A 14190-nucleotide genomic window follows, 5' to 3' on the forward strand; every position below is an offset into this window, starting at 1 on the left:
GATATTTTTTATTTCGTCATTGGAAAACAAAAAAAAAGTATGTCAAAGAAAGCTATTGGTGGAAAGTCACGTGACCTGATTTTAAATCGTACGAGAGACGACTTATATGCATGAGGATGATGTAATTGGCTGCTTTAAACGTCTATTAAATATGTAATAGGTTAAATTATTGTCTATATTTACTAGATTGTTAACTATTTATGTGAACATTTTATTGGCTTTGGACAATGAATGTTTTATGAATTTACACAAAAAATTGAGGAAACCTTTCATTAAGGTAAGGAGGTGGTAGGAGGAGTGACAAATAATATATCTCTGCAACGCATTTATAAGGAGATTATAGCATTTTTATTGCATTGTTTTAGCCTCTGAAAAAGCCAGTTGTCTGCAGAAACATGTTGGTATATTTTTCATCAGCTGCTTTTAACTTTTTATTAAAGTCCTGATATAGTCATTAAGAAATAAAGATGCTGAAACTCTATTTACTAAGGCCTAGATTTAGAGTTCTGCGGCCAAAGGGGTGCGTTAGCTACGCATGCTTTTTTTCCCCCGCACCTTTTAAATACCGCTGGTATTTAGAGTTCACAGAATGGCTGGGTTTTCAGTGCGTTAGGCTCCAAAAAGGGAGCGTAGAGAATAAGTTACCGCCACTGCAACTCTAGATACCAGCGGTGCTTACGGACGCGGCCAGCTTCAAAAACGTGCTTGTGCACGATATCCCCATAGAAAACAATGGGGCATTTTGAGCTGAAAAAAAACCTAACACCTGCAAAAAAGCAGCCCCATTGTTTTCTATGGGGAAACACTTCCTACGTCTGCACCTAACACTCTAACATGTACCCCGAGTCTAAACACCCCTAACCTTACACTTATTAACCCCTAATCTGCCGTCCCCACTATCGCTGACACCTGCATATTTTTTTAACCCCTAACCTGCCGCTCCGTAAACCGCCGCTACCTACATTATCCCTGTGTACCCCTAATCTGCTGCCCCTAAAACCGCAGACCCCTATATTATATTTATTAACCCCTAATCTGCCCCCCACAACGTCGCCTCCACCTGCCTACACTTATTAACCCCTAATATGCCGAGCGGACCGCACCGCAAATATAATAAAGTTATTAACCCCTAATCCGCCTCACTCCTGCCTCAATAACCCTATAATAAATAGTATTAACCCCTAATCTGCCCTCCCTAACATCGCCGACACCTAACTTCAATTATTAACTCCTAATCTGCCGATCGAATCTCGCCGCTACTGTAATAAATGGATTAACCCCTAAAGCTAAGTCTAACCCTAACACTAACACCCCCCTAAGTTAAATATAATTTAAATCTAACAAAATAAATTAACTCTTATTAAATAAATTATTCATATTTAAAGCTAAATACTTACCTGTAAAATAAACCCTAATATAGCTACAATATAAATTATAATTATATTATAGCTATTTTAGGATTAATATTTATTTTACAGGCAACTTTGTATTTATTTTAACCAGGTACAATAGCTATTAAATAGTTAATAACTATTTAATAGCTAATATAGTTAAATTAATTACAAAATTACCTGTAAAATAAATCCTAACCTAAGTTACAATTAAACCTAACACTACACTATCAATAAATTAATTAAATAAACTACCTACAATTAACTACAATGAAATAAACTAACTAAAGTACAAAAAATAAAAAAGAACTAAGTTACAAAAAATAAAAAAATATTTACCAACATTAGAAAAATATTACAACAATTTTAAACTAATTACACCTACTCTAAGCCCCCTAATAAAATAACAAAGACCCCCAAAATAAAAAAATGCCCTACCCTATTCTAAATTTAAAAAGTTCAAAGCTCTTTTACCTTACCAGCCCTGAAAAGGGCCCTTTGCGGGGCATGCCCCAAAGAATTCAGCTTTTTTGCCTGTAAAAAAAAAACATACAATACCCCCCCCCCAACATTACAACCCACCACCCACATACCCCTAATCTAACCCAAACCCCCCTTAAATAAACCTAACACTAAGCCCCTGAAGATCTCCCTACCTTGTCTTCACCATGCCAGGTTCACTGATCGGTCCAGAAGAGGGTTCGAAGTGTTGATCCAAGCCCAAGCGGGGGGCTGAAGAGTGACGTCCATCCTCGGGCTGAAGTCTGGATCCAAGCGGCGGCTGAAGAAGTCCATCATCGGGATGAAGTCTTCTATGAAGCAGCATCTTCAATCTTCTTTCTTCCGGAGCCATCATCTTCCAGCCGACGCGGAGCCATCCTTCTTCACCGACGGACTAACGACGAATGACGGTTCCTTTAAATGACGTCATCCAAGATGGCGTCCCTCGAATTCCGATTGGCTGATAGGATTCTATCAGCCAATCGGAATTAAGGTAGGAAAATTCTGATTGGCTGATGGAATCAGCCAATCAGATTCAAATTCAATCCGATTGGCTGATCCAATCAGCCAATCAGATTGAGCTCGCATTCTATTGGCTGATCGGAACAGCCAATAGAATGCGAGCTCAATCTGATTGGCTGATTTGGATTATAACCATTGAGAAAAGTACTAGAGTGGTACCGAAACGTTTGGGGGTAAATTGTGCTTTGGATGCTTCATTAATCTAAGAATAAAACGACTTTTTCTCAGACCGGTGAGTGCAGCATTTTTTATTCTATATTGAGTAAAACTGTACTGTGTGTATGTATGTGTATATATATATATATATATATATATATATATATATATATATATATATATATATATACACACATATACACACACACATATATATTTAAACACACAACACATTTTTATATATATATATATATATATATATATATATATATATATATATATATATATATATATACGCACACACATTTACACACACAACACATAATATATATATATATATAATATATATATATATATATATATATATATATATATATATATATATATATATATATACACACACACACAAACCTGGGACCCTAATACAGCCACACAAATGCAGGCTCACATACAAAATGCAAGCTCATAATCAAACAAAATGGGAACTAGTCAGGGTTCACAGACTTTTGTAATCACCCTTAAGCACAAGCAAAACAAGGAAAGTGGAACAGTACTCCCAGACTGGACCGGGGACACATCACATGACCCTGAAACACTGCTCAGCTATGATGCTATAGCACTCTCAAAAAGCTGCACTATTTTCTAGAGTCACATGCAGTCTTGGCCCAGAACAGCCTGGGAGCAAGTCCCTTGGGAAAATTACTAAACAGACATTACAATACACACAAGAATAAAGTCTAGCACTCGCTCACAAGCTCTCAGCTAAGTTTAAAAGAAACTGGAAGATTCAGTTACCACATTTGGCCAAATGGGACAAGCCCAGGTACCACGTCAAGGTCTCTTCCAAAACCCGAGACCCTAATACAGCCATACATCTTTCTTTATTTACAATATTATTAATATCAAAATACCTTGGTGTACACATTTTTTGTTACTTTTCATGTGTCACAAATAGCACTATTTAATCCCCACTGTTCCCTTCCTTCTACATATACATATACGCATATATATATAATCAGACTGCTTGAGGAGGTACACAATAGAAAAAAGAAAATAGAGGTAGTACCGGTATTAAAGTAAAAAATATACATATAAGCTACCTCACATTGGTGCAGAACCTTCAAATTAGATGTATATTAAAGTAAAAAAAAGAAAAACTACGTGGAAAGATAATACTATCCTCAAATAAAGCAAAGGATTCAAGCACTGTTTTATAGAAAATTAATCAAAAAAGTTTATTAAGTTTAATTTAACTTTCGGCTTCACACCCTAGAGATAAAAACATAACACCTTCAGTCATATAGTTAAGCCTAGATTCATGCACAATGTAGTAAGGTGCTGAATAGCCTAGTATTTATGCAGTCATCCAGTATAAGGCAACCAGGCCCCAATCAGCCGATGCACGTTTCACCTCCCACTAGGGAAACACATGGGGCTTCATCCCTCTAGTGAGTCGTGAATAATTGTCTCTGACAGGTCTCAGAGAAGAAGGAAACCTAGTTTATAACATGGTAGAACCGATTGCAACATGAAAACTAAGGGGTAGATTTATCATAGTGTGAGCGGACATGATACAATGTAGCGTATCATGTCCGCTGCACATCGATAAATGTTGACAGCATACACTGTCGGCATTTATCATTGCACCAGCAGTTATTGTGATCTGCTGGTGCAATGCAGCCCCCCCCAGATTCGCAGCCAATCAGCCGCTAGCAGGGGGTGTCAATCAACCCGATCGTATTCGATCAGGTTGATTTCTGTCCGCGGCCTCAGAGCAGGCGGACAAGTTATGGAGCAGCAGTCTTTAGACCACTGCTTCATAACTTCTGTTTTCGGCGAGCGTAAAGGTTTGCGCGGAAACGGGCATCAAGCTCCATACGGAGCTTGATAAATCGGCCACTAAAACTCTACACTGTTAAAATATTTTAAAAAATGTAATTTAAAAAAAATGCATCTGCATATTCTCCTCAGCCTGATCTCTGCTTAAAGGGACATTAAACCCAAAATTGTTCTTTCATGATTCAGATAGAGAATACAATTTTAAACAAAATTCAAATTTACTTCTATTATCTGATTTGCTTCATTCTTTAGATATCTGTTGCTGAAGAAATATCAGTGCACATGGGTGAGCCAATCACACGAGGCATCTATGTGGAGCCACCAATCAGGAGCTACTGAGCCTATCTAGATATGCTTTTCAGCAAAGGATATCAAAAGAATTAGATAATAGAAGTAAATTAGAAAGTTGTTTAAAATTGCATGCACTTTCTAAATCATGAAAGAAAACAATTGGGTTTCATGTCCCTTTAAATATATCATTATATGTAGCAATTATTTAGTGTTTAATGTCCTTTTAAAGAATTACAGTAGTGTAAAGGTCATTATCAAAGATATTTCAGTTTTATTTAAAACGTCTTTAAACCTCAAACTGGGGTTGCAGGCAGGTGTTAGGTTACAGATAATAAGCGACTTTGAAAATCATATTAAATAAACATGAGTTTGTGGTTTTGTTTCATTCCATCAAGCACCGCTTCAGATGTTCTACTAATGTAAAATCTAAAAATAAATCTAAGTATAAATGGCCTTGCATAATGATTAGCTAATCAGTAAAAGGTGTTTGGACGCATAAAGAGAAGCGCATGAAGTAGACAAATTAACATTGCAATGTAATCAGTGTGAGACATCTACAAGGTGCAAAAACAGCAGAAGCAGGCATGATGGTTCAACCCAGGAAATATTTAACTTTTCATTCTTATTCATTGTGTTTAATTTTTCACAGATATTGCCCTTTTTACAAATTGAAGGTTTGTGCCATCCATGTCGAGCAAGTCTATCTGCATCATTGTTCCAACATATATAGACACATAAATAAACATGAATATACATATTTACACACCTATATACACACCACCAGCAAAAAGATTATTACTCACTGAAAGTTAGCAATACATTTTTTAGCATTAACATTTTTTTTTTTTTTTATTAAGGTATGTACATTGTTTTTTTAGACATAATGCTATTGCACACTTAATAGACTACAGTAAAGTGTAAATATAACTGTTATATGCAACGTGAGTCTCTTTATTGCTATATATATTGCGGAGGTCTAGAATTGAACCTGCAATATATATATAACATAAATTATGACTTACCAGATAATTTCCTTCGATACAGTGAGAGTCCACCGCTGCATTCATTACTTGTGGGAATACGGAACCTGGCCACTAGGAGGAGGCAAAGACACCCCAGCCAAATGCTTAAATACCTCCCCCACTTCCCTCATCCCCCAGTCATTCTGCCGTGGGAACAAGGAAACGGTAAGAGAAATATCAGGGTGAAAAAGGTGCCAGAAGAAAACAAAATAAATTTAGGGCCGCCCATCGGAGAACACGGGCGGGAGCTGTGGACTCTCCCTGTATCGAAGGAAAGGAAATTATCTGGTAAATCATAATTTATGTTTTCCTTCTTAATACAGGGAGAGTCCACAGCTGCATTCATTACTTGTGGGAAACAATACCCAAGCTACAGAGGACACTGAATGCTAACGGGAGGGTAAAAAAGAGAAAGGCGGCCCCTAATCTGAGGGCACTACTGCCTGCAAAACCTTTCTCCCGAAGGCTGCTTTAGTAGAAGCAAAAACATCAAACTTGTAAAATTTGGAAAAAGTACAGTTGTGCTCATAAGTTTACATACCCTGGCATAATTTATGATTTCTTGGCCATTTTTCAGAGAATATGAATGATGACACAAAAACTTTTCTTTCACTCATGGTTAGTGTTTGGCTGAAGCCATTTATTATCAATCAACTGTGTTTACTCTTTTTAAATCATAATGACAACAGAAACTACCCAAATGACCCTGATCAAAAGTTTACATACCCTGGTGATTTTGGCCTGATAACATGCACACAAGTTGACACAAAGGAGTTTGAATGGCTATTAAAAGGTAACCATCCTCACTGTGATATGTTTGCTTGTAATTAGTGTGTGTGTATAAAAGGTCAATGAGTTTCTGGACTCCTGACAGACCCTTGCATCTGTCATCCAGTGCTGCACTGACACTTCTGGATTCTTAGTCATGGGGAAAGCAAAAGAATTGTCAAAGGATCTGCAGGAAAAGGCAGTTGAACTGTATAAAACAGGAAAGGGATATAAAAAGATATCCAAGGAATTGAGAATGCAAATCAGCAGTGTTCAAACTCTATAATCAAGTGGAAAATGAGGGGTTCTGTTGAAACCAAACCATGGTCAGGTAGACCAACTAAGATTGAAAGGAAAATTGTTCGAGATGCAAAGACAAACCCACAAAGAACTTCTGGTGAAATACAGGATTCTCTGAAAACATGTGGCGTGGCTGTTTCAAGATGCACAATAAGGAGGCACTTGAAGAAAGATGGGTTGCAAGCCTCAAACCTTCTGGAGTGATGAGACCAAAATTGAGCTTTTTGGCCGCAAACATAAATGCTACATTTGGAGAGGAGTCCACAAGGCCTATGGTAAAAGGTACACCATTCTTAATGTGAAACACGTAGGTGGATCGCTGATGTTTTGGGGTTGTGAGAGCTACAAAGGCACAGGAAATTCAGTCAGAATTGATGGCAAGATGAATGCAGTATGTTATCAAACAGAACCCCTCATTTTTCACTTCTTGATTAGAGTTTGAACACTGCTGATTTGCATTCTCAATTCCTTGGATATTTTTTTATATCCCTTTCCTGTTTTATACAGTTCAACTACCTTTTCCCGCAGATCCTTTGACAATTCTTTTGCTTTCCCCATGACTCAGAATCCAGAAACGTCAGTGCAGCACTGGATGAAAGATGCAAGGGTCTGTCAGGAGTCCAGAAACTCATTGACCTTTTATACATACACACACACTAATTACAAGCAAACAGATCACAGGTGAGGATGGTTACCTTTAATAGCCATTCAAACTCCTTTGTGTCAACTTGTGCATGTTATCAGGCCAAAATCACCAGGGTATGTAAACTTTTGATCAGGGTCATTTGGGTAGTTTCTGTTGTCATTATGATTTAAAAAGAGTAATCACAGTTGATTGATAATAAATGGCTTCAGCCAAACACTAACCATGAGTGAAAGAAAAGTTTTTGTGTTATCATTCATATTCTCTGAAAAATGGCTAAGAAATCATAAATTCTGCCAGGGTATGTAAACTTATGAGCACAACTGTATGTAAGGAGGACCAGGTAGCACGTCTTACAAATCTGATCCATAGAGGCCTCATTATTGAAGGCCCAAGAGGAAACCACTGCTCTCGTAGAATGAGCCGTAATCCTCTGAAGAGGCTTAAGACCCGCTGACTCATATGCTAAGCGGATGATACTCCTCAACCAAAAAGATAAGGAAGGTGAAGAGGTCCTCAGACCCCTATGCTTCCCAAAATAGATAACAAACAGAGAAAAGGTTTGTCTCTGTTACATAGAACTTCAAGGCACAAACCACATCCAGATTATGCAGTAAACGATCCTTCGATGAAGAAGGTTTAGGACATAAGGAAGAACCACAATTTCTTGATTGATGTTGTGATTTGACACAACCTTAGGAAGGAATCCGAACTTAGTTCGTAGATGATGACATCCCCACTAGATCCGCAAACCATATCCTTTGCGGCCACGATGGAGCAATCAGTATCGCTGATGCCTGCACCCGAAAGATTCGAGCCACCACTTAAGAAAGGAGTGGTAATGGCAGGAGAAGAGAAATTAGATTGAACCTTCAAGGCACCGCTAATACATCTATTAGCTCCGCCTGAGGACCCCTGGACCTCGAGCCATATCTGGGTAGCTAGGTATTGAGACGGGACACCATGAGATCCATCTCCGGTGTTCCCCACCTGTCAGAATGTGGATCGCTGACAGCGAACAGTTGTGGGTCTCCGCCCACTAAAGAATCCAAGATACTTCCCTCAATGTCAGGAATCTTCTCGTTCCCCCCTGATGGTTGATGTAAGCCACGAGGATATATTGTCTGATTGGAATCAAATAAATTGGGACGAACCCAGTAGGGGCCAAACCTTCAGAGCATTGAGTATTGCCCAAAGGTCTAGAATGATGAATGGGAGGGAGCTCTCCTCCTGCGTCCACAGGCCCTGTACCTTCTTGGCACCCCAAACAGCTCCCCGTCCTGACAGACTTGGGTCCGTAGTCAGTCACCCAGGATGGTCTTAAAAAGGATGTCCCTCGGGACAGGTGATCCAGACAGAGTCACCAAGAGAGCGATTCTCTCGATCGGTTGTCCAGAGAAATCTGTTGAGACATATCCAAATGATCGCCGTTCCACTGCCTCAGCATGCACAGACGCAACGGCCTGAGGTGGAACCTGGCAAGGAGAACGATGTCCATGCCGGACACCATGAGACCAATCACCTCCATACACTGAGCCACAGATGGCCTTAATGAGGTCTGGAGGGCAAGACATGTTGAAGCTAGTTTGCAACTTCTCTGGTCTGTTAGAAATATTCTCATGTCTATGGAATCTATTATTGTGCACAGGAATTCCCCCCTGGTGCTTGGAATAAGAGAACTCCTTTCTCTATTTATCTTCCCTCTGTGGGATCGAAAAAGACAGAGGAAAGATTCCGAATGGTCTTCCGCCAGACAAAATGATGGTGCTTGTACCAGAATATCCAAGTAGGAAGCAACTGCTACTGGTTCTGGCGACTGCTATAAGAGTCCTTAGAACCTTCGGAAAAATTATTGGAGCAGTAGCTGGACCAAACGGAAGTGCAATGAACTGGAAGTGCTGGTCCAGGAACGCAAACCTGAGGAACTGGAAGTGTTCCTTGTGGATTGGAAGGTGAAGGAATGCCTCCGTCAGATCAATCGTGGTCATAAACTGCCCTTCCTGAATTAAGGGAAGGATGGACCTTATTGTCTCCATCTTGACGAGGGGACATTTAGAAATTTGTTTAAGCACTTTAGGTCCAGAACTGGACGTAAAGATCCCTCCTTCTTTGGGACCACAAAAATGTTAGAATAGTATCCCAAACCTCTCTCTGCGATAGGCACTGGGACAATGACTCCAAAGGAGGACAGATCCCTTACGCACTCCAGAAAGGCTTCCCTCTTTCCTAGTCTTGTAGACAGGTTGAGAGGATGAATCTGCCCCTGGGTGGATGAGATTTGAAACCTATTTTGTAACCCTGAGCTATGACCTCCAGGACCCAAGGATCCTGGACGTCCCTGAACCAAGCCTCTGAAAAAGCGACAGTCTGCCCCTACACAATCCAAAATAGGACCGGGGCCTCCCCTTCATGCAGACTTAGTCTCGGCGGGCTTCTGGCTCTGCTTGGATCTTTTACAGGACTGAGCCGGCTTCCAAGAACTCTTGGTTTGCTCTAGCTTAGTGGAGGCCTCTGACGTTGTTTTTTTATTAGAACTAAAAGAACAAAAATACAAACTTTGTTCTCCTTATCTTACGGTATGAAGGTACCCTGGGCCCCTGAAACCGTGGAGATAGTCAAACAAACTGTTTCCCTTAAAAGAGAGGGAAAGAGACTAGACTTAGAAGTTATATCTGTCAGAGCACCTTACAGGCCTGAACAGAAAACCTGAAGTCTTAGCAATAGGCTAATTAATATGTGTAGTAACAGCACAGATAAAAGAATTAGTATCCCAGAAGGCCGTAATTCTTTCCTGAAAAATGACGAGGCAACCCTCCACCTCGATCATATTTGCAAAGGAGACGCACCAAAAGGTAGCCGCTCCAGCAACTGCTGCAAAAAGCGCCGCCAGTAAAAGCAAATATCCCATAGGTTGAAACATCCTCTTTAACACAGTTTCCATCCTTATATCCAGCGGCTCTATGAACGACAAATTATCCTCACACGGGCTAGTATTGCGTGTGGCAAGCGTAAAAATAGCGCCAACCAAGTAGGGATGGGAAAAAGAAAACCCAACCTCATAGAGAGCCCGGAACCGGGATCAGTAAAAGGCAGACAACGGGAAGGAATCTATTCCTGTCCCACACTTCCTTAATTATGATTGCCATCAAATTTAGGACCGAGAGGTTCGTCTGGCAGCTCGGCCTTTGGAACCTCTAATGTAGTCAAAACCTCCTTTAGTAGAAAGCATAAACATTCTGTCCTAAATCTAAAAACTTGATCCTCCACAGGTGGAGGATTATAGGCAGCAGACTTCAACCCTGAAAGTTCATACTCTGAAGTTTCAGAGAGAACCTCATTCACACATAACTGATCAGATATATCCGACAAATTATGCCACCTGGGCAGGAGTGCAAGATTTAACCTTTCGCTTGCGCTTAGCAGTGCGAGGGAAAGCACTAATGGCATCAGACACCGCCGTATGAAACTGTGCAGTAACGTCTGGTAAAAAAGGCCCCCTCCAGATGGAGGATTAGCTGTGCAATGGGAAGCTGCATGTGTATACAAAGATGCATGTAGGGTGCGCACCTCACTGGACGAGGACTCCTCCGAGGTAGGCGGCTCAGTGGTATCAAACATGTTAACCTTATTTGATATAATCCCCTTATCAAGGAATATGAAACAGAGCGTGGATATTCCAGAACTCCCTCACAATATAAACAGGCATTGAAATAGAGGGAGAACCCTCTAATGAATCAGAATCCTCTATAGCTAAAGTACGATATGCGGAGGACTCAGAAAAAAACTAAACTTTATTTTAAATAAAGAAAAGCGGCTACTTTATACTCCCAATGGCTGGGGCACTCACCACCTCCTATGACCCAGATAGAACAGAGATAAAAATCCTCTCCGGTAGTAACTCGGTCAAGAGAAAGGAAATGGAAGCCTTGACCATTCCGGTCACATGGTGCGCAATACAGGACTGTCCCTGCTATGAAAAAAAGCGGGCCAAGCATATAAACTGTGCAACCTTGAAAGTGAAAGGGAAACCTGTATGTTCCATCTCAGCCTATGAGCCTATAAACATCTTACACATAAAGCAGCATAAAATCAAATAAAGCATATATGAATAAACCCAACTGTTCATAATCCCTCTCAGGAGATATTAACCCTTGTTTCCATATAGATAAAAGGAGCCACACTGTGACCCTGTCTTCTAGCGTTTGCAATATGTGTAAAAAATGAAACAATCTTACTGGAATCTATGCCGTGGAACAGTAACATGGTCTTTCAAGTTTGACAGATTGTAGCAGCGCTTCTGACATGGAATTGAGTGAAGAAAGCAGGCAGCGAAACTTGTCAACGCTGATTGCTTAAGGAGCTGTTAATATGAGTCTGGACGGTTTCGCAGAAAGACTCTCCCTGCATCTCCAGACTCTAACTTTCGTCAATGCTCTCACTGAGAGGTTGACAAGACTACTTAAAACTCCAGTCCCATCTAGAAGGGCAGATACCTTTCCTAAGGAACTACTCCGAAGTATTCTCACACTTCTCTGCCAACCTCTTGTGACGAAAGGCAAAGAATGACTGGGGGATGAGGGAAGTGGGGAGGGTATTTGACTGGGGTGACTTTGCCTCCTCCTGGTGGCACGGTTCTGTATTCCCACAAGTAATGAATGCAGCTGTGGACTCTCCCTGTATAAAGAAGGAAATATATATATATATACATACATATATATATATATATATACATATATATATATATATATATATATATATATATATATATATATATATATATATATATATACACACACACACACACACACACACACACACATATACACACATATACACACAGACACACAGACACACTTAGCTTAGATATTCCGGTGTATGAACTCCTGTCCCGAATTCTTGTTGTGCCTTGACCCTGTATTTGTTTCTTCCCTTCCTTGTTCCTATCTTTACCTGATCAATTGCAATCCTTACTTTGTGTTTTTTTTCTCCCTTGATTTTGTGGTTTTGATTGACCCTTGCATTCAGATACCTGGCTCTTTGCTTCAGTTGTGATGCCTGAGCTTTAACCCTTTCGTGACAGGGTTAAAGTGCCTACATCGGAACAACTGTTCCGATGTAGACAAATTGAAACTACGCGATCGTGCATACGATCGCGAGATTTCAATTATTGGATCGCATCTGGGGGGCGTCCCTACAATCCTAGGAACGCCCTCCAGACCGCGATTAAATCCCTGAAGCACAGAAGGCTTCAGGACAGCCGTTAGTTATGACGTTCCATTCCGTCATAACGGCTTTAAAGCCCAGTCTAATTATGACGGAATGGAACGGCATAACGGCTTTAAAAGGTTAATAGCTCCTATGCCACTATCCATGGATGGACTCTACAAACCCACACCGGCAATATAAAACCACACTCCTCAAAAATGCACAGAAAGTGAGTGAATACTCAGTCACTCTTAGCAACAAGTTTCAACTCTGGCAAGAACTAGAGGATGATAGAGACCAGGTAGAAAGTCAATGGGAGAAGACCAAAGAAACAGTGACATCAGCCTGCCAGGAGGTACTGGGTCCCAAGAAACACCAGCATAAAAATGTATCTCCACAAGGAGTCTCCGCAAAATTCATGTGAGGAAGTTTAGAGTGTGTGGAACTCAGGATGCAGGAACAGAAACACTAAACAACGAAAATTATTTAAGAAGCTTTACTGAATAATAAGCAAAGACAAATTGGCAGTTTAAACTGAAGAACACAGAAACCCCAAGAATAAACATAGGCCAAAGGTTGAACACTAAAGTCCAGTTAAGTTTCAGTAAGCCTCAGGAAGTTGCAGTAACTAAGTCAAGTGGACAATGAAGCTCAGATAGCGCAATACACCTAGCGGATACAGACAGATAGACTGTCACAGGATATCAGGTAGGCACAGCAGGTGCAGTTGGTTTGAGGAAAGCTGTCACTGGTGTAGTAGACACAGAATGCTAAGCCGGCACAAGATACCCAGTGGGTACTATTGGTGAGACTATAACGGGATACTAGGTAGGTACTGCTAGTTTGAGGAAGATGTCACTGGTATAGCAGGTATACTCAGCAGACACAGCTTCAAGAAGCAGGTGAGCATACACAGGTACAAGGTAGGTATGCTTGATCTCTGGAACAAGGTGAGCATACACAGGTACAAGGTAGGTATGCTTGGTCTCTGGGACAAGGTGAGCATACACAGGTATCAGGTAAGTATGCTTGGCTTTAAGGAACCAGGTGAGCATATGCAGATACAAGGTAAGTATGCTTGGTCTCTGGAAGAAGGTGAACATACAGAGGTATCAGGCAAGTATGTGTCAGGGTGCCAGGAATCAGACTGAGACGAGAAGTGCAAAAATAATCACACCTTTATTAATAACAAAAAATAATAAAAAGTCCACAAGTAAAATAACAAGCCAGGAGTCTAAACCAGAGCTGGTAGTCAGATGAGCCAAGTCAGGAGCCAAAGCGAATAGTCAGACGAGCCGGAATCAGGAACAAGGAGAACAGCAGAGTCAGGAACAAGCCAGGGATCAGGAACCAGGAGGGACGTCAGACATCCAGGTAATACACAGGAACTGGAACTCACAAACAGTTCTGAGACAACACAAGGGCAAAGCATACTGAACAGAGGCCCTTTAAATAATAAGTGATGACATCAAAATTCTGAGACTGCAAACTGTCTCACATGGATGATGTACACCAGTCTGGCCATAAAAGGGCGTGCAGGAAATGAGCAGCA

The 14190-nt window shown here is 40.6% G+C and overlaps 1 protein-coding gene across 2 annotated transcripts in view; it reads right to left on the reverse strand.

Annotated features, from left to right (window-relative positions):
• EVC2 (EvC ciliary complex subunit 2) overlaps window positions 1–14190 on the reverse strand; it is a 427809-nt gene that overhangs the window by 320200 nt on the left and 93419 nt on the right. The window lies entirely within an intron of this gene.

This window comes from Bombina bombina, chromosome 2 (genome assembly GCF_027579735.1).
Source record: "Bombina bombina isolate aBomBom1 chromosome 2, aBomBom1.pri, whole genome shotgun sequence".
Lineage (NCBI taxonomy): Eukaryota > Metazoa > Chordata > Amphibia > Anura > Bombinatoridae > Bombina > Bombina bombina.